The sequence below is a fragment of the Tachypleus tridentatus genome, chromosome 8 (genome assembly GCF_004210375.1).
Source record: "Tachypleus tridentatus isolate NWPU-2018 chromosome 8, ASM421037v1, whole genome shotgun sequence".
Taxonomy (NCBI): domain Eukaryota; kingdom Metazoa; phylum Arthropoda; class Merostomata; order Xiphosura; family Limulidae; genus Tachypleus; species Tachypleus tridentatus.
The window spans coordinates 99,149,945-99,175,572 of record NC_134832.1 but is presented as its reverse complement, the minus strand read 5'-3'; the positions used below and the strand labels follow the sequence as shown (position 1 = coordinate 99,175,572).

At 33.3% G+C, this 25,628-nt stretch overlaps 1 long non-coding RNA gene across 2 annotated transcripts in view; it reads right to left on the bottom strand.

Annotated features, from left to right (window-relative positions):
* The window catches only part of LOC143223039 (uncharacterized), a 111,904-nt gene extending 86,727 nt beyond the window's left edge, over window positions 1–25,177 (bottom strand). The window contains exons 1-3 of one of the 2 annotated variants that reach the window (XR_013012629.1): window positions 24,811–25,177; window positions 8,257–8,382; window positions 7,113–7,251 (exon numbers count right to left, since the gene is read on the bottom strand). This is a non-coding gene — a long non-coding RNA (uncharacterized LOC143223039). Of the gene's footprint in view, window positions 1–7,112; window positions 7,252–8,256; window positions 8,383–20,438; window positions 20,584–24,810 lie in introns of those variants that run through there. The other variant, XR_013012628.1, reaches the window with a different exon arrangement.
* Window positions 25,178–25,628: the final 451 nt, after the last annotated feature.

Genomic DNA, 25,628 nt, shown 5'->3' with positions numbered 1-25,628 from the left:
CCTAAGTCATGCGCAATAACAAAACCAAAACTTGTCGACAATTTCACAGTTTCTATGCTGCTTTAAAAAAAATAAATTTCACGAAGTGAAAGAGTAAATATACGTTTTTCTCTCTTTCACATTATTTACTATTAATTTTAACTTTCTAACTGATTTATATGTTTGACCACTATGAACCTTTATTGGAAACTGAAAATCAACTTCAGACACCTGAAATGCCTGCAACATTTTTATTTTTAAGCTTTCCCTCACTTTTTATATGACAATATTAAAACCACGTCTTAAAATAGTTGAAGTTGTTCAAACTAGTTTTATTTTTTTCTCTGTTGCTAATGATATATGATTGGTTGTAATTAAGTAACCACAATTTCAGGCACTTTTGAACAAACGGTGAACTTTAAAATGTTTTTTTTCTTCTGTTTTTTTTTTTATGGATAGTACTATTACGAACCTTACAGATTTTCAACATTTCTCCACTTTTAACAAACAATTCAATTAGGAACCTTCACAACACGTGAACATCTTTGATAAATTAGCGGGTGGAAATATTACATGAAAACAGATAAGCTCGTTGAACCTATGAATGAATGAACACGTTTAGAATGTTAAAAATGTTAAGTCAGTCTGTTTTATACTTTTAAAGCAAATTTTTTCACACGTTACTACACGCCATTAGTGTTATGATAACAATTAGTACCAAATCTGACAATCAAATAGAAGCATAACACCTAATAACATCAATAACACTTTTTGTATTTCACTTCATAAATGAGATGTACACACTACAGTAATTCCTTTTTTCTACAAGTTGACAGAACTATAGTCGGTAAAGTCTACGCAAGTGTTAGTTAACGTAAAGGTCTTGAAATTTCTGAGGCTAGAAACTATTTTTGTACTGTAATCAGAGTTCGTGACAGTCAAATCAGGTTCAAGGGTTAGTTTTAAAAAATAAGGTTTCTCAAAGACCAATCACTCCAATTATAAATGTGCCGAATATAATTTTCTATTTTGTTTTTGAAACAGATTGTTAGTTTAAGCATTTTATCTTATAGTTTCTCCCCGCTGCTACAGCGGTAAGCCTATGGGTTTACAACGCTCAGATCAGGAGTTTGATTCCCTTCTGTGGACACAACAGATAGCGCGATGTGTCTTTGCTAAAATAAAATAAATACTCTTCTAATTTCTTGGCAATATTATTTAACGCCCCTTAGTGGCTCAGCGATATGTATGCGGACTTAATACTTTAAAAACCGGGTTTCGATACGTGTGGTGGGCAGAGCACAGATAGCCCATTGAGTAGCTTTGTGTTCAATTCAAAACAACAAGAACAATATTATTTAAGTTCTGTAGGGCCTATTGTTGTATAGAAGACGTTTTAATAATAGAAATAAGTGACTTCATGACACCAACTTTGTTATTTTTCTTTAATTATACCATAAACGTTTAGCTTTACAGCGACTTCAGGAGCATTCCACCAAAACACAAACCGTAACTGAATATATTAATCTATAGAAAAACAATACATTTAGTGTTATGAGGTCGTTTATTTCTAGTTAAAATACTATTATTTTATTTATCCAGATGTTTTTTTCTGAGAACTGTTTGTTTGTTTAGAATTTCGCGCAAAGCTACACGAAGGCTATTTGCGCTAGCCGTCCCTAATTTAGTAGTGTAAGAATGAAGGGAAGGCAGCTAGTCATCACCACCCACCGCCAGCTCTTGGGCTACTCTTTTACCAACGAATAGTGGGATTTACCGTCATATTATAACGCCCCCTCGGATGAAAGAGCGAACATCTTTAGTGCGACCGGGATTAGAGCCCTCGACCCTCGGATAATAAGTGGAACGCCTTACCACACATGGCCATGCCGGGCCTACTAAGAACTCATAGCTGTGTTAACTAAGAATACACGTCATATAAATCAATGTAATTTTAGTTACCAAATATGTCTGAACATTTTCAAAGCGTTCTTTACTAACCATATATTAATAATACGTTATGACAGTTTTATGCTAATTTGTCTACTTTTTCATTTCAATTGTTAAAAACATAAACATCTGAAATCAGTAATTTAACTCTAAAATTTTAAAAATGTTAAAAACTTTAAAGTCACTTAGAATTCAGGTCTACGAGGGACTGGTTAAACTGGTTACTTTAGATACCAGTCACTTAGTACAAAGGCCTTTGTTCAATAGGAAAACACAACAGTTGGGCTTGAATTCTTGACACAAGGAATGTATTTTAAATTTTATTTATAAACACTTAAAAACTCTAATGCAACGATGATAAACGGCGAAATCTCGTAAAGTAAATGAACGTAGTAAGGTTACTATTTATGTCAAAATCAGGGTTGTTTACTAACTTCCGTTTAAGTAGTCCAGTACAGCTTTGAAATCAAAGGCTTGTAAAATTGAACTGTTAAAACAATATATATGCACATAATTATAGTATTTCTCATGCCTAACTCGAAACTACGATAGTCTAAGTGGAAAGTAATAATAACAATGCAATAACGTTTCGAATTATCGACGTTTAACACCGTAATATTATATCTTACCCCTCGTTTTCATTCCCAGTTTTATCCTGTTTTTTTACGGGTATAAGATACGATCATCTTTATTGTGTTATGCATATCTTTAAAAATGTTTAAAAACAATCAGTTATGTTATTTCCCCGCTGGGACAGCGGTAAGTCTTCGGATTTAGAGTGCTAACATCAGCAGTTCGATTCCCTGTGGTGAATGCAGCAAATAGTCTGATGTGGCTTTCCTGAAAGAAAAAAACACACACTCTCACAGTTATGCTAAGGTCGTGTCATCCCTCAGAAATCATATTGTAGATTCAAGTTTGTGTGATTGTCTTAACGAACGTACAACAAACTGGAAGAGTTATGATTATTTACGATGTTTGTTACTATCATAATATTAGCGGTCTACTGATAACATATCACAAATCTCTCCGTCTTAATACGTCTACAACAACATTCGTAATCTATAGAAAGTAGTTAACTATCTACAATTTATTCGTAAAAATGACGAAATCGTATAGGAGGTTAGAGATATTTTAAAATCCATACTATAAAAACAAAGGTTAAGTAAAAAAAAAAACGTGAACAGTGTTATTCGCTGTATAAAAATATTGTAACTGTTCACGGTCCAAGATGTAAATGAACATACTGTTATTATGTATCCCATTGGAGTAAATTTATGGTAAAAAGTTAAGGGAGGTTAAATACCGTATTTGTTTCATTTGATACCTGTTTTGTTTTGGTTTTTTTTGGGGAGGGGTGGGGATTCTAGTATTTTCTGAATAAAATCTATTCGTTTTCTTACGGTTTTTCTTCAAAGCCGCTACATAACTTTCAGCTGCAACTTTTTCACGGTTTCAGCTTTATGATTAATTCTAGCAATATAAAAACATAATATTTATAGATTTATGGACCACTTTTACGGGTATAGTTTATAAATTAGGGCTGCCAGATATTTAAACCTGTTTTTTTTATAAGACTTTGAAAATTACTAGCAGAAAAAGAAAGATCAACCTTAACCTATTAACATCTAGTATATAACTATAGTTCCGTGAGATATAACACACAAAATGGATCCAAATGACAAAATTATAGAGTAAACACAAACGCGAGTAGCATTTTTCTGTAATTACTCGTGAGAAGGAGGAGCAACAAAAGGCACGAGAATGAAGGCAAAAAAAAAGTGAAGAAAACATGAAAGGTTAAAGCGTCAGGTTTTGTACTATAATGATAAGTTATTGCATTTTGTGTCATTTTCCTAGCTAAAAGCACTGGTATTTTGTGCATGGTGACTGCTTGTTATAAGCATTATTTTTACGAGCCCTGATATCTGAGGTCCATATTTATTGAGTATTTGTTTTGTTTTTATTTGTTGTGAACTTCGCGCAAAACTATACAAGGGCTATTTGCGCTAGCCGTCCCTAATTTAGTAGTGTAAGACTAGAGGAAAGGCAGCTAGTCATCACCACCCACCGCCAACTCCTGGGTTTCTTTTTTACCAACGAATGGTGGGATTGATTGTCATATTATAATAACCCCACGATTGAAAGGGCGAACATGTTTGGTATGACAGGGATTCAAACCCACGTCCTTCAGATTACGAATCGAACACTTTATCCACCTGGCCATGACCAGCACATTTTTTGAGTAAATACTTCTGATAAATTATTAGAAGTTAGGTCCACTAAGTTCTTGAACGTTTTAGCAAATCGTGTGCTCAGAAAATGATTAGTTTGTTTGTTTTAGAATCTTAAATACACGTAGAGATGATGATGTTTCAGAGAAAAGGGAGATAAGTAGCAAAGTGTACAACTTTTCAAAACAGTTAGAACAAGGCTTGAAAATAAACTTAATCTAAGCATTTTATCTCCTAGCAACTATGTGTAAATTTGCTTGCAAAGTAATTTAATTGTTTACAGTCGCTTAGATTTTTTTTTCTTTCAAAGGTTTCGTTAAGTATTATTTACATGTTAGCCACCTGGGCATTATGAGCATCCCTACCACACGTTAATTATACAATTATAAAATTGTAATTTAACCAGATTTTACTGAGGTTGTGAAAAAAAAAACAATTAGCAGTTAGTAGAGCTAATTACTATGTTTAATAGTGCGAAAATATATATACTCATTTAGTTTTAATTTTGTTTTTCCTCTTGTTCGTTCTAGTCTACAGTAATGCCGGTAATATGTGTAGATCTCTACGTGAGGTGCGTGTGTAATAACACCTTAATTTCTTAAATCAAAACGTTCGTGTATTTCTTGACAATAAACACAGATTTCCACGTTAGAACAATTTTAAGAGTTAAATGTTATTACATTTATAATGTTATTAAATATTTTGTTGTTTCTATTTATATATATATTATATATACATATATATAATAAAGGCTTCCAAAATATATCTGATTTATAGTTTATTGCCTTTAACTCTTCACTTGTTTCAATGATAAGAAAAAAATATTTTAGATGAATATTTATGAAATGTTTCAACCAGATTTCCATCTTACCTTTCAACTCATAATCCAGTGGAATATTTACAAGGAAAACACAAATTTATTTAATGTTTGTTTGTTTTTGAGAATTAGAGGGAAGGCAGCTAGTTATCACCACCCACCGTTAACCCTTGGGCCACTCTTTTACCAACGAATAGTGAGATTGAGCGTCACATTATAATGCACCCACGACTGAAAGGGTTAGCATGTTTGGTGCGACTAGAATTCGAACCCGCGACCCTCAGATTACTCCTCGAGCGCCTTAACCACCTGGCCATGCCGAGCCTATTTAATGTTAAATATCATGGAAATCTAAATAATTATTCTTGAAAACCATAGCATAATATTTATTTGATATAAGGTATGAGAAAATTAAAACTTGTGACGAAAAAAACAAGAAGAAAACTAATTAAAATATTGCACTTTTCTAGCAAAACTAACAAACATATAGACTGTTAACATGGATGTAGTACATCTGTTACTACTACGCTTTAATCACAACGTAAGTCTGTGAAAACTTAATCAAATATTTCGTAAAACAAAAACTTAGTGTAGAACGTGTAAGAAACAACATTTATATAACTAAAGCATTAATTTCAAATAAGTTTTGCTGTAATTGTGCATATTAAATGCATATCTTTAGCATAAGTCATGTGCTCTGTTTCGAAATAGAAACATATTTTGTTTCCATTAGAGACATTGTTACGTTTGTCATTTAAGTACCGCGAAACTCATTTTGTACACTGGGTAAATAGTCATAGTGACTTTGATAATTAAGATTGATTATGCTTCAAATAAAATAAAAGAAGCATAGCTAACAGTTTGATTTGGCTACATTTATAAGTACATTCACTTGTTTAAATACAATGAGAACAATGAAGCATGGGCAGTGATTCATAAAAAATCGGAGTTCAATCTTCTCTGTGTGAATTATTGTGTAGCTTCGCGTTGAAGCAAAGCAAACAAACAGACGAAAAGCCAAAATATCGATGAAAAATTAGAATTAGTACTAAAAACACGCGCAAATTGACAAAAAAAAACAACGAAGATATTCATTTTACCCTATTAAAGAACAAGCATATAACAAGTTATTAAATCGGATGTTGTTCCACATCTTTCAGTAAGATATATGTATATAAATTTTTATCGCTTCTAAATCACGTTACGCGAGGTTACACCGAGTTGACTTACGTGATAAGACATTATCTCTTGGTATATTTCTGTTGGATCTATTCAGAAACATATCTGAATATTTTCACGTTTTAAAACGTCTTTCCAGGCTACCATAATAAGTATATTTAAGATCTTGCAGAAAAACGGTCTCTCAAACACAGGATCCAAATAGTTTATTTGTTATTAAAATGTCGTTATTTTAATATGCTAATAAGTAAAATGTTCCTTTTATTTTCACGACATCTGATACCTAAAATATCTTTACTTCAGTTACTTATAGTATAAATAATATATTAAATAATTTAGAAATAAAAACTTTAAAAACAAATCTTGTAACCTACAGACAATTCAACAATATTAGTTTCTTAATATTCCAATACTTTATAATGCCAGCTCCAACTTCCTGTATTGCGGAATTAATGAATCCAGTTAACCATCACTGTAGTTTAAAATATTCGTCCATCAAAATATTCTTGCATCTGTTATTATGAAATTATTGGATGATCAGTTCTTTAAGGTTTAGATGATTTATAATGTCAGTTTTCATGTTCCCGTATTGCGAAATTAATGAATCCATTTAACCATTACTGAAGCTCCGAATATACTGTCCGTCACATTATGTTTGCATATGTAACTTTTAAAGTACTGGATTGGTCTTGAATAAATTTCATACAGCAGTAAAAACAAGTAGAGGATTTAACATATAAATCATATATAACAATGGATGTTCACATTTTTTTAAAAGGTTAAAAGATATTAAAACAAAGATATTACTTTCTCCAATCCAAAACAAAAAAATAGTAACAAAAATTTGTTTGTTTTAGAATTTTACGCAAAGCCAACAAGGGCTTTCTACGCATAGCTGTTCATATTTTGACACTTATAGGATCAAGAGAAAACACCTAATCGATAACACTCACCGCCAATTCTTGAGCTATTATTATGTAATAGGATGGTGGGATTTGACAGTCTCTCTTATGGATCACCTATGACGAAAGTATGAACAACAAATCGCGAACCATGAATCCTCAGGTTCGCTGTTTAAGCAACTTCTGGCGTCTCAATGAAAGAGAAGAAAAAAGTTGTATATATATAAATGATGTAACAACATTTCTTTGACTGATCGATTTAGTCCTTTATTCTATATAAAGCTGTTTATTATGGATTTTAATTTTGAAATTCTGTCAACTTTCCAGTAACCCAAAGGGAAACGTTTTTGTGTTTTTTACGGTTCCTCATATCTAACCTTATATATGGTTGAACAGAAAAAAGTCGACAGTAAAAAAAAATTACGTAATCATGCAAAGATCGCTAACTTACCTCTTATTTTAAATTTATTTGTCTTCTTTTCTTATCTCATACCAATTTATTAAAAATCTGAAGTTAAAAAAAGGTCTTTCAACGGCTACACCCTTTAATTAGTTTTTTGTTTCTACTCAATGCTGCTAAAGTATTTTTTTTTCCTTAGGTGTTTCAAGGGAAGTCAATAGCTTCTAAGATTTAAATTGTTTATAAGTAGAATTTCCTAACCTATACGTTTTAAGTGATAACAGATTAGCATTCCTTTTGTTGTTGATTTATTTTTCTTTAATCTTATCAACCTTTGATAAACAAAGAATTGGTTGTGGTTCAGTAGAGCAGCATAAATTAACATTCTTAGTACTATTCATGTTTAAGACTCGTGGGCGAGGCAGTGTTTCTGAAAACAATGGTAAATTAAAGGAGAATTTTGATGCTGGTGAAATTTCTCATTTATTAGTAGCATTGTCAAACAAATAACGACCCGTCTAACTAACGCAAAGGGTGTAAATATTCACGACGACCGTACGTATGAGTAAAGAATGGAAACGAAAATCAACATTGTTGAAAAAAACTAACAAAGAGTTTTATCATTGTTTTGTATTCAATATATAGAATCCTGCACTATGAATACGTTGACAACTTTTACTACTAGATTGGCTATGTATTTTACTTCTATCAAGTAAAGATGTTTATTGTAGCATATTTTAAACCAATTACTTCGCATTTGCTTTTAGCTCTATTACTTGAGAAAAATGTACTCACCAAAAATTAGTAGATTGAATGTTTATAAGTCACATCCTGTTGCCACAACGTCTTGCTCCGCATTTTGTGGTCTTCGATATGCTATAAGGCATAGATATGGCCTTCTTATTTCATTATCCGAAAATTCTGAAACAAACACAAACTAAAAGTAATTGAAGTTTAAGTTTTTTTTTATCTATACCATATTTATTGCTGTAATCATCAGGTATTGCAATGATCTGTAACAGATATATTTTATGACAGAATTGAAAAGCAAAACAGAAAACAAAGATGTTTACATGAATATGGCATATATATATATATGCACAATAAAGCGAAGTTTTTTTGCGATTTTGTAAGAAGCTCATTTCGTGGCTTCCAGTGGAAGTGACTGTTTCTTCTCTAAATATGAACACATCTCGTTACTTTGAACTAATTAAACAGGAAAATCACGTTGAGGTGAAAGTAATTTATTTTGGTTGAACAAAGTCATTAGATTTTTAAAGATATCTTCACGGGAGTATTTTAATAACATTTCTTTCTTACACTAATCAAGTTTTTAATCACCATATAATCAACTGGATTTTAAGCAGATCATTCTATCTAGTCATCAAGAATGTTTATTCGTCAAAATTGGGAAATCCCCGTTGGGGAAATGATTGATTAACTACGATCTTGTTAAGCCCTTAAATTTTAACTTTATAAATTTATCTGGATTTTCAATAAGTAGTTAAGAGAGGAACTTTAACTGTACTCACCATGAGATTTATTGTATTATTCATTATTCTACCCCTTATGGAATAGAACAGTCTTTTTAATTACCGGATTTCTTTTTTTTTTTTTTTTGAGACAATGGGACACAAACCATTCTATATCCTTGAATTTAAAATTCAGTACATTAATAACTAGTTCCTACCTGGTTCGGCAACTACAAGACCTAATACAATGGGTAATGAAATTATATGGACTATTCAACCTATGAAAAATGAGACCAATAATATCATATTTCTATGGAATTTTCAAAGTATACGGAATGCAATGAAACAATTTTCATGTTCAGAAGAAAATATAATATTAACATTTCTCATAGTCTATCTTAAAACAAAAATAATATCTAGAAATAATTTTCAACCTTAGAAGTATAAGGTTAATCGAACATTCCATCGTTAATCATTTAGAAACCACTTGATTATTCAGAGATAACGCTAATCAGAAATTTCTCACACGTAATCTTTAGTCAGGAAACCATGTTCGACCTTTATAAACAACAAAATTAACGTAAACGTTGCTGCAAATTATCTTTAGTCCTGTATGATTCAAAGATGATGTTCAAATTTATTAACGGTAAAAATTAAGGATAATCTAAGCTATCTTAGATCAAATGTACAAGTTAATTTTCACGGAATGAAAATCTCACAAAACAGAAAATTAAAATCAAAATATTTCTGGAGATTTTGTTCGAGTAAAATTAAGTTTGGTTTGTTATAAATTTCGCGCAAAGCTACACGTGAGTTATCTGCGCTAGCCATCCCTAATTTAGTAATGTAAGACTAGAGGGAATGCAGCTAGTCATCACCACCCACCGCCAACTCTTGGGGTACTCTTTTACCAACGAATAGTGAGATCAATGACCCAATATATTTGATGGAACGGGGATTCGAACCCGCAACTTTGCGGGTCAAACGCCTTAACCACCTGGCCAAATAACTATATGATGTAATGAAGATCAAATTAATGAAACCACTTACATTGTTTAATTCAACAGTTGAAAACAAGAATTGTGAAGTGAGTTAAAACATTAAAAGTCAAACTATGTGTATTATTCTTCATTGTTTAGATAGTGTATCATATATTGTAACTTTTACAATACATTAAAATTGCTTAGTCAGAAACTGCGACAACTGAGCAAATTATAACACCCTTGAAAATGCTTCTATCGAACTACGTAACACCTCGCGATCCATTGTTAGGATTTGTACTTCTTCAAAGTATGAACATTTTGGTAGCAAAATAACCAGATTTCGTGTTAATCAACATCTATTTCATTTATATTATTTGTTCAAGTTACTAAGAAAAAATAAACTAATGGATTATGTTTAACTCAGACTTTATTCGATAAGAGGGCTTTCTGGACAAGTAATATTTCTCACATACAATGCCTGCAGCTCACAACCATAACTTTTTAAAGAAATAATAGCGCTCATGTAACATTTTTCGTTTTTTAAAACCTCACGAGTCTTTCACTTTTCTTTTTCTTAAGAATTTTCGACGATTCTTCTCACGACTGCGGTGGCGCCACATCTCATGTTAATAGTTATGCTACGTTAGCAATTTGTAAATCTGGCTTCACGTAGTAACTATTATACGTATGAAAGAAACATTCTACTGACGAATATCTCATAAACACCAATTAGCACATGGAATTTCCTTATTTTCACACAAAGTATTCCAATGACACGGGAACGTGACCAGGACACGGAATTCCACAATTTCACGGATAGAATATTTCTACAGACTTACTCGCCTACAGCTTGTCAGGGTTAGCCCTAGTCTTTATCAAGGTTAAGCAAAAGCTTTAAATTTAAAGTTACAATTTAGCTATGGTCATTAACAATTGTGCAAATCAAGAACAATGTTATTACTCAGACTGTAGGGCTAAGGCTTGCTGTCCTTCTCTCAATTGTATAACATTATTTAATTCTCTTTTTATATTATTTGAAGCCAATGGCAGTGCCTGTTTCATTCTATCATTTCGAATCTTGGAGTGGTAAGGCGAACTGACGGTTCGATTAGAAGTATATTTAACAGTAGTATAATCTCTTTTGAATCAGTTGATAGTAAACTTAGCAGCAATTTTTCCTTCAAGAAGCCTCCTCTTCTGTTTAATAGGATTACTAAGAAAAAATAAGCAAAACTGTGACGTATACAAATTTCTTTGTTTTGTTTTTGTTTGTTTGTTTGTTTTTTAATTTCGCGCAAAGCTACTTGAGGGCTATCTGCGCTAGCCGTCCCTAATTTAGCAGCTAGTCATCACCATCTACCAACAACTCTTCGGGTACTCTTTTGTAAACAAATAGCGGGATTGACCGTCACATTATAACGCCCCCACGGCATAAATGGCGAGCACATTTGATGCGATGGGGATTCGAACCCGCGACCCTCGGATTACGAGTCGAATGCCTTAACCCACCTGGCCATGCCGGGTCGTATACAAATTTAAGCAAACTGCACGTTACAACAAAAAAGACAAGTAAATTTCTATTGGTCATTAGACATTAAAACAAAGTGTTTGATATATCAGCTGGTGGTGCTAAAAAGAAGAAAAAACGATTTTCAAGCACCACGTAACTATGATACTGTTTATAGTGTAGCAATAACTTTCAGTAAGAAACAAACAGAAAACCTACTAAACTATTGGATGGCATTGCGAAAACATGCTAAACAGGTTAAGACTTTTGAATTAGTTGTAAACTGTTACATGCGTTAGCCTAATCGTAAGTCGATGTTGGCTTAGTTAATGTATGTTTGTCCATATTACCTTAAAACCCTAAAACCTAGTTTTCTCTGTTTTGTAATAAAATATGATAATTTACAAACATCTAGAACCTGATTATAGTCTTAGTTTAGTCGAGTGAAATGTCAACATATCTTATAAGGATTTTATAGAGTGATGAATAAATAAGAGATTTGGAATTTGTTTTATTGTGACATAAACAACTGGTTTATGCTGCTCCTTTAGGACGACGGTACAACAGGTAAAATAAACAAGCTCTAATCCGGTATCTTAAACAGGGAAAGAAAATCTAACGAATGCCACCCACAAAGTAAACAGACTTTTTTTTTTCAATGGTGTAAGTTAGAACTAAATTCAAAGCAAGCGGTGTTTTTCGTTTACACTTTAATAAATTTTCTGATCGCAAAAGATTAGCTTCGAAAACTTGGAATATAAGATATAATACCATTAACTAAAACTTATAATTTTATAATAATCTCGTAATATATTATTGAGCTTACGTCCGAAAACATTGTTAACAGCGAGATACCCAACTGATGAAATAGTGCATTCTAATCATCATAAGAAGTATAGGTTGAACAGTATATTTAAATATCCATGCTCATTACTTGGTTCATACGTTTAGTTCTGATCTATGTGAAGAGCTTTTGACCTAAAGTTAGTATTAATACTACATGCAATGCATTGCTCTTCTTTGTAAGAAACGTCGGAAAACTGATTACATCAAACGTTTTTTAAAAGTACCTGTCTTCGGTGATTAACATTTTATGTTCAGTATAGCAGAATGTGCAGTTCAGTGGCGTATTTAAATAGGAGCTAGATGGGGCTCAGCCCCAGGTCCCATAGTCTTAATGTGGGTCCATTGATAATTTTATTCTGTGTAAAATTACAAAGAATGTAGGGCCCACACAACCTTAAATCCGCCACTTGTAGAGTTTAACAACTAGATGTGCTTAGAAAGCAGGAAACGACAAATGTCCGATAACTTTTAACTTTGAGAACTGCAGAAGAACTGGGTTATTATACGTGATATTTGTATATGTCTTATTTAATCAAATAATACGCATATCTCCCAGACCAGTTTACAAAATAAATGCTTGTTCAAAACTACATGAAGGCTATTTGCATTAGCCATCACTAATTTGAAAGACCCCACCGTCAACTCTTCGTCTACTCTTTTACGAACGAACATTGAGATTGATCGTGACATTATAACTCTGAAATGGCTGAAAGAGTAAGCATGTTTGGCAGGACAGGGATTTTAACCTGCGACCCTCAGATTGCCAGTCAAACACCCTAACCACCTGGCCGTGCCGGACCCTTAGAATACTCGCCAACCGTTCAAGAAGGAAGGAAGTTTGTCATCACCACCCACCACTAACTCTTGGGCTACTCTTTTACCAACGAATACCGAGATTAACCGTCACATTATAACGCCTCCAGGGATAAAAGAGCAAGCATGTTTGAAGTTATGGGGATTCGAAACCGCGACCTTCAGATTACGAGTCGAGTGCCTTAACCACCTCGCCATGCCGGGCCTGTATAGAGTTATCGTTCCTCCAGTATGTTGATCAATGTACAGAGTTATCGTTCCTCCAGTATGTTGATCAATGTACAGAGTTATCGTTCCTCCAGTATGTTGACCAATGTATAGAGTTATCGTTCCTCCAGTATGTTGATCAATGTACAGAGTTATCGTTTCTCCAGTATGTTGATCAATGCAGATCCCGAACTTTAGCCTAAAAACCTTGATATTCAGAATGAGTTGTTATAAACAATGGGCTATCTGTGCTTTCTCCATTTTGAATATTGGACCTCGAATTTTTCAAATATTTATAACTATTTATAAAGAATATATCATCAAATCTTACACCGTGTCCCCAGTGATTTTTCCCCGTCATTTTTGTCTGCGTTTTGATTTATAACGCATACCGAAGTACTTATTCCATCCTTCATAACGGCCCGGCATGGCCAAGCGTATTAAGGCGTGCAACTCGTAATCTGAGTGTCGCGGGTTCGCATCCACGTCACGCCAAACATGCTCACCCTTTCAACCGTGGGGGCGTTATAATGTGACGGTCAATCCCACTATTCGTTGGTAAAAGAGTAGCCCAAGAGTTGGCGGTGGGTGGTGATGATTAGCTGCCTTCCCTCTAGTCTTACACTGCTATATTAGGGACGGCTAGCACAGATAGCCTTTGGGTAGCTTTGTGCGAAATTCAATAAACAAACAAACAATCTTTCATAATGCACAACATAACAAACACATACTTCCGACTTCTTCGAGTTTAAGAGATAATGCTGTAATTGTTAGGATTGGTATGTCGATATTAATGCGTGCATAACGACAATCGGATAAAATCTCGTAAGTCCTCCTGCACGGTTTCTTTGATAAAGCTCTTGTCATTCGTACGGTCATGAATATTTAGAGTTTGGCCTCTATAACGTCTACCATGCAATGGCAGAATTAGGCATGGATTTTAAAATTTCTTTTTGAGTAAGAAAACTTTTATATTCTGAAAAGAAAAGGAAAATACGCAAAAAGAAACTCAACGAGCCTGTCACAAACCATGACTAAAACGATATATTCAACTATCCCAATGAACGGATCGTTAGACGTACAGAAAAAAAAAAAAAAAAGAAGTGCACGTAAATCAAGGTCAGCTTATTGTGTCGTTCCATGCAAATTCTAATACCGAAACTAAAACCTGCACCGTTGAGGGAATACAAAGTGAGAGTTAACGGGGCTAATCTTGGATTGAGAGGGTCTATTATTTGGGAAATATGTATTTTCTGACAACTTTATGCGGGAACTGGATGAGGGATGGTAGCTATTTATCACTGTTGACAACATTTGTGTCGGAAAGCAGGTGCTATCAAGTCTCAATATAGAGAATTCTCCACACAACGTTACAAAATATATAAAAGAGACACCAAAGACAGTTCTACTGTTACTTTGGGTACAAACGTCATCTCCACAAAGCTGAGAGACCAGTTTAGTTTTTAATTTTCTGCGTATTTTGAACATTTTTATCCACATTTTTTTCTCTCTTAACTTTCTTTTTCGTAGTCAAACCTTTCATTTTTTATTCCCTATTAGTTCAAAATTCTTCGATTTGATTAATCAGTGTTTTCTACCAGTTTTACTGGGTGAGCAACGTATTTCATCGGAATGGAAAGCATCATATGTAATGAAAAAATACTGCGTTTTTTTTAATATTTACAGAAGAGAATTATTATTAGTATTTGCAAAATATATTATTGAGTTTCTGGAGGAATGGAGAAACAAATATCTGATTTGAAATTATCGTGATGATGTTCTACTGTTCCTTAGCGGTATGTCTGAGGACTTATAACGCCACAAATTGGGTGTCGATACATTCATTGAGCATAAAACAGATAGCTTGTGTGTGTGTTTCTTATAGCAAAGCCACATCGGGCTATCTGCTGAGCCCACCGAGGGGAATCGAACCCTTGATGTTAGTGTTGTAAGTCCGTAGACTTAACTTTGTATTAGCGGGCGGCAAAACAGAGAGTCTATTGTGGAGTTTTTAATTAATAATAAACATAATGATGGCAAGAGATTCTGGTGTCAGTATCTCCAACTTGAATTGTCCCTGCCGCTTACGTACACATCGTGAAACTCGCCAGATCAGAGACCCCTAGGGTTTAACTGTTCCTCATTCAATTGTGAATTGCTTACCAGATGATTGACAGCTAATCAGCAGTATGCAACATCATAAACGATTTTCCCGTCTTTAAACTTTGTAATTCGATTTTACAGTCGCTCTTACAATTCACCCAAGTATTCAGCAGCAAAGCAACAAACATTGGGCCTTTTAACCTGCAGCCTGACACATAACTTGGCCACACCCGACACTCAATAGACTTCATTTAACCTTCTTTAAAACGGTAAATAAATTAATGTGGTCTGTTAATGTATAAAAGTATTCAGTTTCATATTTCTCATTGCAATTAGCAGGGAGTAACTCAGTGGCTATCAGGCTCAGACTGTGAATCCTAGGATTCATGGTTTATGTCCCATTACCACAAAATTGGTTCCAAATTTAGATCTCTGGGTGTGTATATAAAATTCATGATAAAATGTCACGCTTCGATTAGAGAGAGTTGGTAGACGATATTGTTAACCTTCTTCCAGCTAGCTTATCGTTTTAAATTGAAGGACTGTTACATGCAAATGTTTTTTGTGTAGCTTAGCGCATAAATCTGGAATAAACAAATACATCCACTTCAGTGATAACTAAATAAAAAAATATGTAATATCACAGTTAAAATAGGAACGTTTGTTTTGGAATGTATGAGACAGAGAAAGGAAAATAATATATACAGTTCTCGGATTTATATATCTTAATCACAGATATATAAAACTCTCCCAAACAAGATCATCCAATGATGGTCTGATAAATATCTAATTCTTCCGCCTTTTCCAAACCTTACGAAAGAAAGGTGTAACATCATAGAAAAAAATTTTGACCTAGATACGTACTGCTTCATACATTTCTAAAATTATAAACATTTCACAACGGTAGATAGTTATCTTAGTTTAAGCCAACACAAAGAAATATTGTAATCTAGGAGACAATGAACATTAAAAACCAGATTTTCTTTCGAAACAAACCTAAAAATTATAGCAGCAGATGTTCAACATGGAAGAGCATGCGTCGTCTATGAAAGCAAAATTTAGAAGAAAGAAAAATGTCATATTATCAACTAGAATTCTCCCTGCAGAGTACTACATAATCTATCAATGTCAGGGTAGACAGTTTATCCCAACCAAAAACTGCCTCGAATGAGAAATCGGCTCCAAACAGAACGAGGACACAGTGCACAGTCGACATCCAAGTCCCACGACCCGTTTAACCCTTTGTACTATCTAGTGAATGGTGATGGATTTTTGGTAATCTAATTTCCTTTTTATCACCTTAACATGAAATACAAAAGAAGCAGCCACAAACCCAGTAATATAAGCAGAACTATGAGATAGGATAAAATGAAAACAGGGGCAGGATAAGAGCGACTAAAAAGGAAAAGTTCGTTATATATCCGCCCCTCTTTGTTTCGTGTCCTTGATTTTAGCAAGCGCTTTGAACTAAGCACTTACTCCTCCCAGTCTGACTAAAAAGTAAAAGGGAGTATAGAAGTTAGGTATATAACACCAGAGGCAGACACCTTCCCGTTCAAAGGATAAATTACTCCATGTCGTTCAAGCTACGCAGACCATTAAATTCAACTGTGTCATTCTTTGAACTATTGTTACGAGAAGGTTAAATATGGCCAAAAAATTCAATTTTTTCTGTCACTTCATCCCTGGTGGTGATGAACACACCATCCACAAAGTTTCACACAATGCTACAAAACTTGCTACTGAATACATTAATAACTAACTGTCCGCTGTTTAGGTGTGAAAAAAAAAAGAAAATTGGAAATCTGATCACGGATTCTTTTACGCACGTGCTTTAGCACCTTAATGTTTTCTACAAGTATCGCTCCGTGTATAGTGTTTTATATAAGAAAGACGTGTGTTGTATAATGTCTTTGCTCATAATAGATTCTCTCTTTTTAAAAATGGCACAAGAATTTTATTAGCATTTTTTTCGTTCAGCTATAATAGATATCTGTGCAGTAAAGAGTAGAAAAAAAGATTTATGAACAAATAGATAGATAGGATGTTGTTTGATGTCGACGCGACCCATTTATTTTATTGCATAAAGGTAAGAATAAATGAAATCACAACAGTCGTGTTTCAATAAAACAGAAAAGATAAAGAGTAAATGTATTTTAGGTTGGTACACATGTATGCGTTCAGCAGCAAATATAACCAATCATCATCTTTAAATGTTGTGTCGTATGTAATTATATAGAACATCAACTAAAGTGGATTTTGTTTGATCGTGGAATGAACAACGTAAGTTATAGAAGTTATTTATACATATGTAATTGAAATAAATGTAACCTCCTTTTCAGGATGAAGCCAGTTTTAAAGTATATTGTACAGGTAACTTTAGAGTTTATAGATTTCTTATCTTTATAAATAACACATCATAAAAACAGCAACAATACACACATATTTCGTAATTACATTTTACGCCCCAGCTCATAAAATAATTTTATACCCCCAAATATTTCTGTGTTCTCAAAGAGTTTTTGCAACAGTTAATTGGTTATCTCAACTTTCTAACTCCATGCATTGCCCCAAACATAATAAGTAAGACTAAGAAAATTAATTATGCCCTACTACCCAATATCGCGTCTGTATTTATCAAATATATTTTATGCCCCATCAACTTATAATATCGTTGGTAAAAGAATCGGAAGTGGGTGGTGATAACTAGTTGTCTTCCCTCTAGTCCTACACTGGTAAATTAGGGACGGCTAGCGCAGATAGCCCTCGTGTAGCTTTGCTCGATATCCAAAAACAAACTCTTTGAAATACAACTTTGAACTTTTATCAAAGTTTCCACTTAACTGTGTAATACTGATAATTTATAAAGAAAGACCAGTGTTTTTTGAAGTACCGTATATCATTTATAACAGGAAAAAATTATAAAATTCTGTGAATAAAACAGTTCGCATTCATGCAATTATTGTTCTTGTATTTCTGTTTTAATTCAAGTAAGTGAGGGTCTTAAATATAATGCATCATATTAAGCTCAAATTTGTCGTATGCTATGATAACCCATCGTGGTTCATTATGCTAAAAATCGAGTTCTGATATTCGAGAAGGTAAAAATCATTGTAGAATTTCGTGCTCAACAACAAAAAAGTATGTTACGAATTTTTGAAGGATTTTATACAAAAATTCAAATACTTAGCCGCCAAAAACTGCTTAAAGTATAAGATCAAACTGTCTGAATTTTTTTTTTTTATTTAGAAACGGTGTGGTAAGTATTCCTCCACTTATAAGTTTGGCGAACTCAGCAATTATATTTAAAGTGAAAGGTAAAGGTGTAGAGCTTCCTACATTTGCTGTGGTGTACTTTTATTTTAATTTCCCTATTGGCATAGTAAACTGTCTTATTTCATCTTAAGATATGTATTACTACCAATAAAACATTGTGAAAATAAAAAATTAATTTTGGACATGGATTTATAAACAGAAAACAAAAATACTCCGAAATTTCGAAACTTGAAAGTAGCTACTACTGTCACCTAGCGGCAAACTAAAAAAAAAAGAAAGTGTATTCTTTACATACTAACACTAGAAGTTTATAATACAATAGAGTGAGAATCAAGAAAGGCAAGACTAGGTTTCGTATCTCTAAGCCTCATATTAAACATACGAATCAATAAAGAAGCAAACAAAATAATAGGGATGGCAAATATATGTATCGATTCCAACTTGTTTATATTAAAATTAGAATTTGTCATATATTTGTTAATATATAAAATAAGTTGTTTCTATTTATAAATGCCTATAATAATTATCACTTCCCTTGAGTCTCATCGTTGTAAATCATAAAATCTGGCTCTGAGCACATTAACTCTTTCACTCGCAGAAGTAAGGCGGGCTGGGGTGGAGGTTATAAAGTGACAGTTAATTTCGCTATTCGTTGTTAAAGAGTAATTCAGGAGCTGACGGTGAGTGTTGTCAGCTGGTTGCCTTCACTCTGGTTGTTAGTTCAAATTAGGTGACATAGTAACTTTACCATAAACAAAAAAATAACAACTAAATAATAAACCCTATCAATGGTATGCCATTGTGACATTTATTATTTTTGGAACTGAGAATTATTAATTATGAATTGTACGATTTATCATGCAAACTTTCTCTTTGATGCAATATATTAGATAATAGCCAGATATTTCAATTATTACGATAAAGCTAAATAATATATTTTAGGTACATATTCATTATATATTATTTTCCGATAAAATCTAGAAGGCGTTTTGTCTGCTTTATCGGATGAAACACAATGGGACTATTTAACGAATACATAGTTTAATGTTTATTTTTATGTAATGTTCATAGCTATGGTTGGATTATGCTCAATAATTTAAAGAAATCAATAGAAATCTACTGCGAAACTTACAATTTGATGAAAGATAAAAACTGAAGTTAAAAGGAATTTCAACCCATTTTCTTACGTGAAATGGAGCTTTCTATTTTTAATTTACATTTTATGTTGTCAAAGTAGTAAATATCAAAGTTTTACTTATTCTTCCAATGACCTCAAAAAATATATAAACAAAAACATTAAATAGAGTGAGACTGGATCTCATACTCTTGTCAGAAACACTGGATGAAATATTCTTCGGCTTCAGCTTTAACTCATTTAGGCTAGCGAAACAAAAACACAAATTAATAATTATTTAAACAGCAGTAACACATGAAAAGCACTTAAGACTGCCAAGAAGATAGATCACTGACAAAAAAAATGTATCATACTAATAAGTCGAATGCTTTCAAAATGTTAATTTTTTCCTTCATTGGAAAGGAATTAAGAATGCATTAACTTATACGTATGTACACACACACACACATACAGAGAGAAAGAAATACGTTTAGATATATGCATATAAGTGGTAGGAAAACCATTCAGCGTTTACTAATTGATACAAGTATATAAAAGTGCATGGGGAAAGTGTTTATAAAAATAACATAGGTGGCGTTGCAAGGTGACCTTGAGGCCCAGTATATTTGGTCTAGAGAATAAAATACTATCCATACCCGTCACATAAGGTATCCAATATTCTTCCGTCCGTTTCAACAAGTGATCCAGTCACATGAATCCAGCAAAACAATGCATACTAATCAGTAAGATCTTACATTGAACTCACACATTAAACTGTAACTACTACTGTAGTCACGTGATAGGCAAGTACGGTTTCAAGGTCATCTTGAAGTGCCGTTTATGATCGTTTTTTTTCGTGACTCCGTTTCACGTATGTTTTTATGCCCATGAACCAACTGGTCTAGCTGCAGGTTATATATTTTTCCTACCATCTATATGTTCATACCTAAATCTATATTGTGCCAGCCCTGTATAAAGTGTTTATTTTGTTTCCTTTATACTTTTATTGGCTATTGTTTAAATATTTCCCATATCAAAGACAAACTTTACAAATATAACATAAAAGTGTGACTTAGGCAGTGCATAAGCCATGTGAAGCCTTTTCCGCAAAATATAACAAGGTCGTATTGTGATCGATGTACGAGCAGGGCATCGTCACTTCAATAACACAAACAAAATCTCAAATAAGTTCAACCTGCATGCACCAACCTGCATAAGTGAGAATACAGTGTGTCTTGAAACAGACAATTTAGATAAGTCTGTACCGCCCTTCTATATTGTAACAATATATGCCAGTCTTGATTAAGTTATGAGTACTTTATTCCTTTACAGTTTCTTTAAAAATTAATCTTGAAATATGTTTTCATCTTTCTTAAAAATATATTAAATTTTATCGATATATTTTAACTTTATATTCGAAAATAAAAATTTCTAACTTATGTTTAGGTTGAAGTGTGTCTAAATACAGAGTGATTATTTGATAATAATTTACCTAAAGTTTTATAAAATTATTACTAGTGAGTAAGTTGCATATTTTAGACGTAAAGGATTTTTAATTGTTATTAATCACACATGGAAAACTTATAAACATTACAAGATGCTAAACAAATATTTTATATGTTTTAGTTACATTTTCAATTTTTATTTTTGTTGCAGTGAGAAAGTTGCATTCTGTATAAACTGATGACAGCGGCACCTAGTATTTTTATATAGCAATTTTATGTTAGGAGGAGTTTGCAAGACCGTTGCTGGACACATGTCTTTTGGATACTCGATACACCTCAACATTAAGTTCACCTGTGAACAGGAAAAAAACAAACCAAATAGCATTTCTTAACCTCAAGATCACTAAAACCGATACACAATTCAAAACAGAAAATCACCCATATTGGATTATACATTACCTGAAACTCAGCACATGAAACATAACAAAAAACTCAACATATTAAGAAACCAAGCAAACGCAGCCACTAAACTATGTTCACCAGATAAAATTAACAATGAAATTAACAAAATATAAAAACGCTTCATTAACATCAACAAATGTCCTCAAAAAACCGAGGAAAAAATTATACAAACACATTGACCAACAACAAACAAACAATAATAAATCCCAAGATACAACAAACTACAAAACCTCACATTGCGGCATACCATTTGTTCCCGATATCAGCGAAAAAATAACCAATATTTGGAAAAAAACTTATAACAAAACACAACATTCCAGCAAACACCAAATTTATTCAAAAACCAGGTACACAACTAAAGTCCATACTATGTAAAAACTACACTGACAAACACAACACCAACATAATTTATAAAATACAACGCCCCCTACAATCCCGTTCCCTTTTATACTCTCGTCCCTAAGGCATGTGTCCGACGAGGGCCACATTCAAACTCTCTCTTTCTTAACCTGAAGATGACCTAGGATGATCGAAACGTTGTTCTCTCCTTATCAATAAAAGTTTTAATACCCATACCAGCCGTTATAAGATAAACGTTCTTGTGTTTCTATCATGATACTTCACTATCAGTGATATAATGAACATTCTTAAAAAGAGCAAATTAATTATATTAATAAAGATTATCTTCATTGTAAGATAAAAATCTACTAAAATACTGGCTAGTTGGGTTTTTAGATAAGCTTGTCAGTTTAATTTGCATAAATTTTTACTTACACTAAAAACAGAAATAGTAATTTCTTTCATTCTATATTAGCTCTAAGATAACTTTTAACACTAGAATTTTCTAATTAAAATGAAATAAACAGATTGTAAATTTTCAATTGCTTAACACTGTGATTTTCATCGATTTAAGGTAATCCTAGCAGCAAAACTTTTAAACATAATACTTTGGTATTAAACTGAGGTTTCAAGTTTATTTATTTTTTTTTAGCTTTTGGTTTGAATTTCGCACAAAGCTACACGAGGGCTATCTGCGCTAGCCGTCCCTAATTTAGCAGTGTAAGACTAGAGGGAAGGCAGCTAGTCATCACCACCCACCAGCAACTCTTGAGCTACTCTTTTACCAACGAATAGCGTGATTGACCGTCACATATAATGCTCCTACGACTGAAAGATTTGGTGTGACAGGGATTCCAACCCTCGACCCTCAAATTACGAGTCGAGCGCCTTAACCACCTGGCCATGCCGAGCCACATTTTCGATAACTCAGAACTAAGTATGATAGCTCATAATGATAAAAATTGTTAAGGTACTCGTAGTGGGCATAACACATAATACCGATATCCCATTGTGGAAATTTGTTTCATAAGGAAACAAACAAGTCTTAAGGAATTTAGATGGAATGTTTCATTTTCATTATTCTAATGACAGTAAGTTTTATTCTATATATTTTAAGTTTTATCATAACTGTTTAAAGGAAAGAAATAAGTGTTTGATTGTTCTTTTTCCTTGTTTACTTCGTTGTTAAATCTCTAACAATCTCATTATATGCTAGTTTCATACCTTACTTTGTGGAAAGTAATAATTGGCTCAATTAACTGGTTAAATACTTGTGTTTTTAAATTCAAAGAAAAAAATCTATAAAAGTGTTGAAATGTACCCTAATTCAGGGTTATTGTTTCATACCTCTCCTCAGACAAGTATCCTATAGACCATGTATACCGTCGAACAGGGTAGGTGGCTAGGGCGCTCGACTCGTAGTTTGAGGTTTACGGATTCGGATCCCTATTGCACCAAACATGCTTGCCATTTCAGCTGTATGGGCGTTATAAAGCCACGGTCAATCCTACTAGTCGTTGGTAAAAGAGTAGCCCAAGAGTTGGCTATATTAGTGATGTTACCCTTGCCTTGAGGACTTGCATGGGTGTTCAAAGAAAAAAAAAATGTCTGTGGGGTGTGGCAAGGTATAAAGGATGGAAGTGAATTAAACTTGCAGAAATATATCAGTAACATTCATGCGAAAAACTGGGAATGAGGCTGGGTGACATGTTCGTTCACAACGTATTTAAAATTACAGTTTTAGTTTAGGCATGATCTGATACAATGAGGCAAGATGTTATGGAAATCAGAGGAAAAATAAGTAAAATTAACGCCAACATACGTTTAATGACCAACTTACATTACCAAAACACTCATTTTAGGCTATGGGCTACGTTACAAAAGATTTTTTTTTTTTTTCGATAAGCGAAAACACGAATCAGAACGATTAAAAGGGTGTATAGAATTTTTATTTTGGACGATAATTCCATTTTTCATTCTTCTAATAATACCGATGATTAACACCTAGACAACGTAGCTTTCATTGTGTTATTCGCTCGGTGATAAAGCTATCTGCAGATACCTCTTTCGCTAAACACAGATAGCTCATTGCGCAGTTTTGCGTTAAAGCAAAGCACCATTTTTATAACATACGAAGTACGTTTTCCATGTCGTATAGGCCCGTCATTGCCAGATGGTTAAGGCGCTCAACTCATAATCTGAGGGTCGCGAGTTCGAATCCCCGTCATACCAAACATTCTTGCCCTTTTAGTCGTGGGGGCGTTATAATATGACGGTCAATCCTACTATTCGTTGGTAAAAGAGTAACCCAAGAGTTGACGGCTGGTGGCGATGACTAGCTGCGTTCCTTCTAGTTTTACACTGCTAAATTTGGAACGGCTAGTGCAGACAGCCATCGTGTAACTTTGCGCAAAATTCATAAAACAAACAAATCATGTTGTATTTTGGACTTAAGCCTAGAGATACGTTCTTTATACGTAAAACTTTCTAGATTTCAGCCTAATTCTCTTTCTCTTCATCTCTCTCTATATAGATAGTTATATAGTTATTTTGATACTTAACCGCATTATTAAAACCAGAAGTTTTGATTATGTAAATAACAACCAGATCTCATAAGCGATTATTGCTGCTATTAATCATTTTCAAATCATATATGAAAATATTGTTTCTATTGGTCGTAGACTTGTAGAACTAGGCGAAGAGGGGGATAAAGTTAAAAATGTAACCAACTATAGCTTATCCTGACAGTCTTGATAAATGCAATGATTATGCTAATACTTACAGAAAGCTATGAAGTACTAGACGGTTAAGGTTACAGCAAAATAACTGACCACAGCGTTAAATCCTTGTTACATGACGGTCTATGTGATAAGCTTAATGCACTAACACGAAGAGGTTGTCAGAATAACATATTTAAAATAATTACTGTCTCTCACGTTTCAGCTAAGAACATTCACTCACAGAGGCATCGATCACTTCAACCTTTTGTCACTACGTTGTAACGTTTTTTTCACTCTCTGTAATTCCTCGCCTCGCAATTAATCTCGAGGCCTTTAACACACACATCGTTTAACTGCTCTACCAACTGAACACAAAATCTAGCCCCTAGAGTCTTTTTCTACTAACTACTTTTTAACAACTTAAGGTACCTCAACTTAAGCGGTATTTAAAAAAAAAAAATTAAACCTGCCCAACCTGTATTCTCTACTTAAACCTTTTCGGTTTAAATAGCAGTTACGCAGCTAAAGATGCTAGAACTGTATTAAAGTTCCCAGGAGTAAACTGACTCTTAACGGTTTAACCACGAAAACAAAGACACTTAGCCTTGGAAAACAGGGACAGTCAGACAACAAAATATGTTTCCTTGCAGAAGACTTTATTAATCAGTTAAAAGTTACTTAATTTATTTTTTGTTTCAGAGCTAAGAATAAAAGGTTGTTCGACCTGATTGATAGGCGAAAAAGTAAAATGTATAAGATTTATTAATCAATGAGTTTAAAGAAACAAGGCTATGACATTTTAAACCTTTAAGGAAAACATTATTTGGTTCAACGACGAAAAGTAGCATGGCATTTCACTGTTCGAGAAAATTCTTTCAAC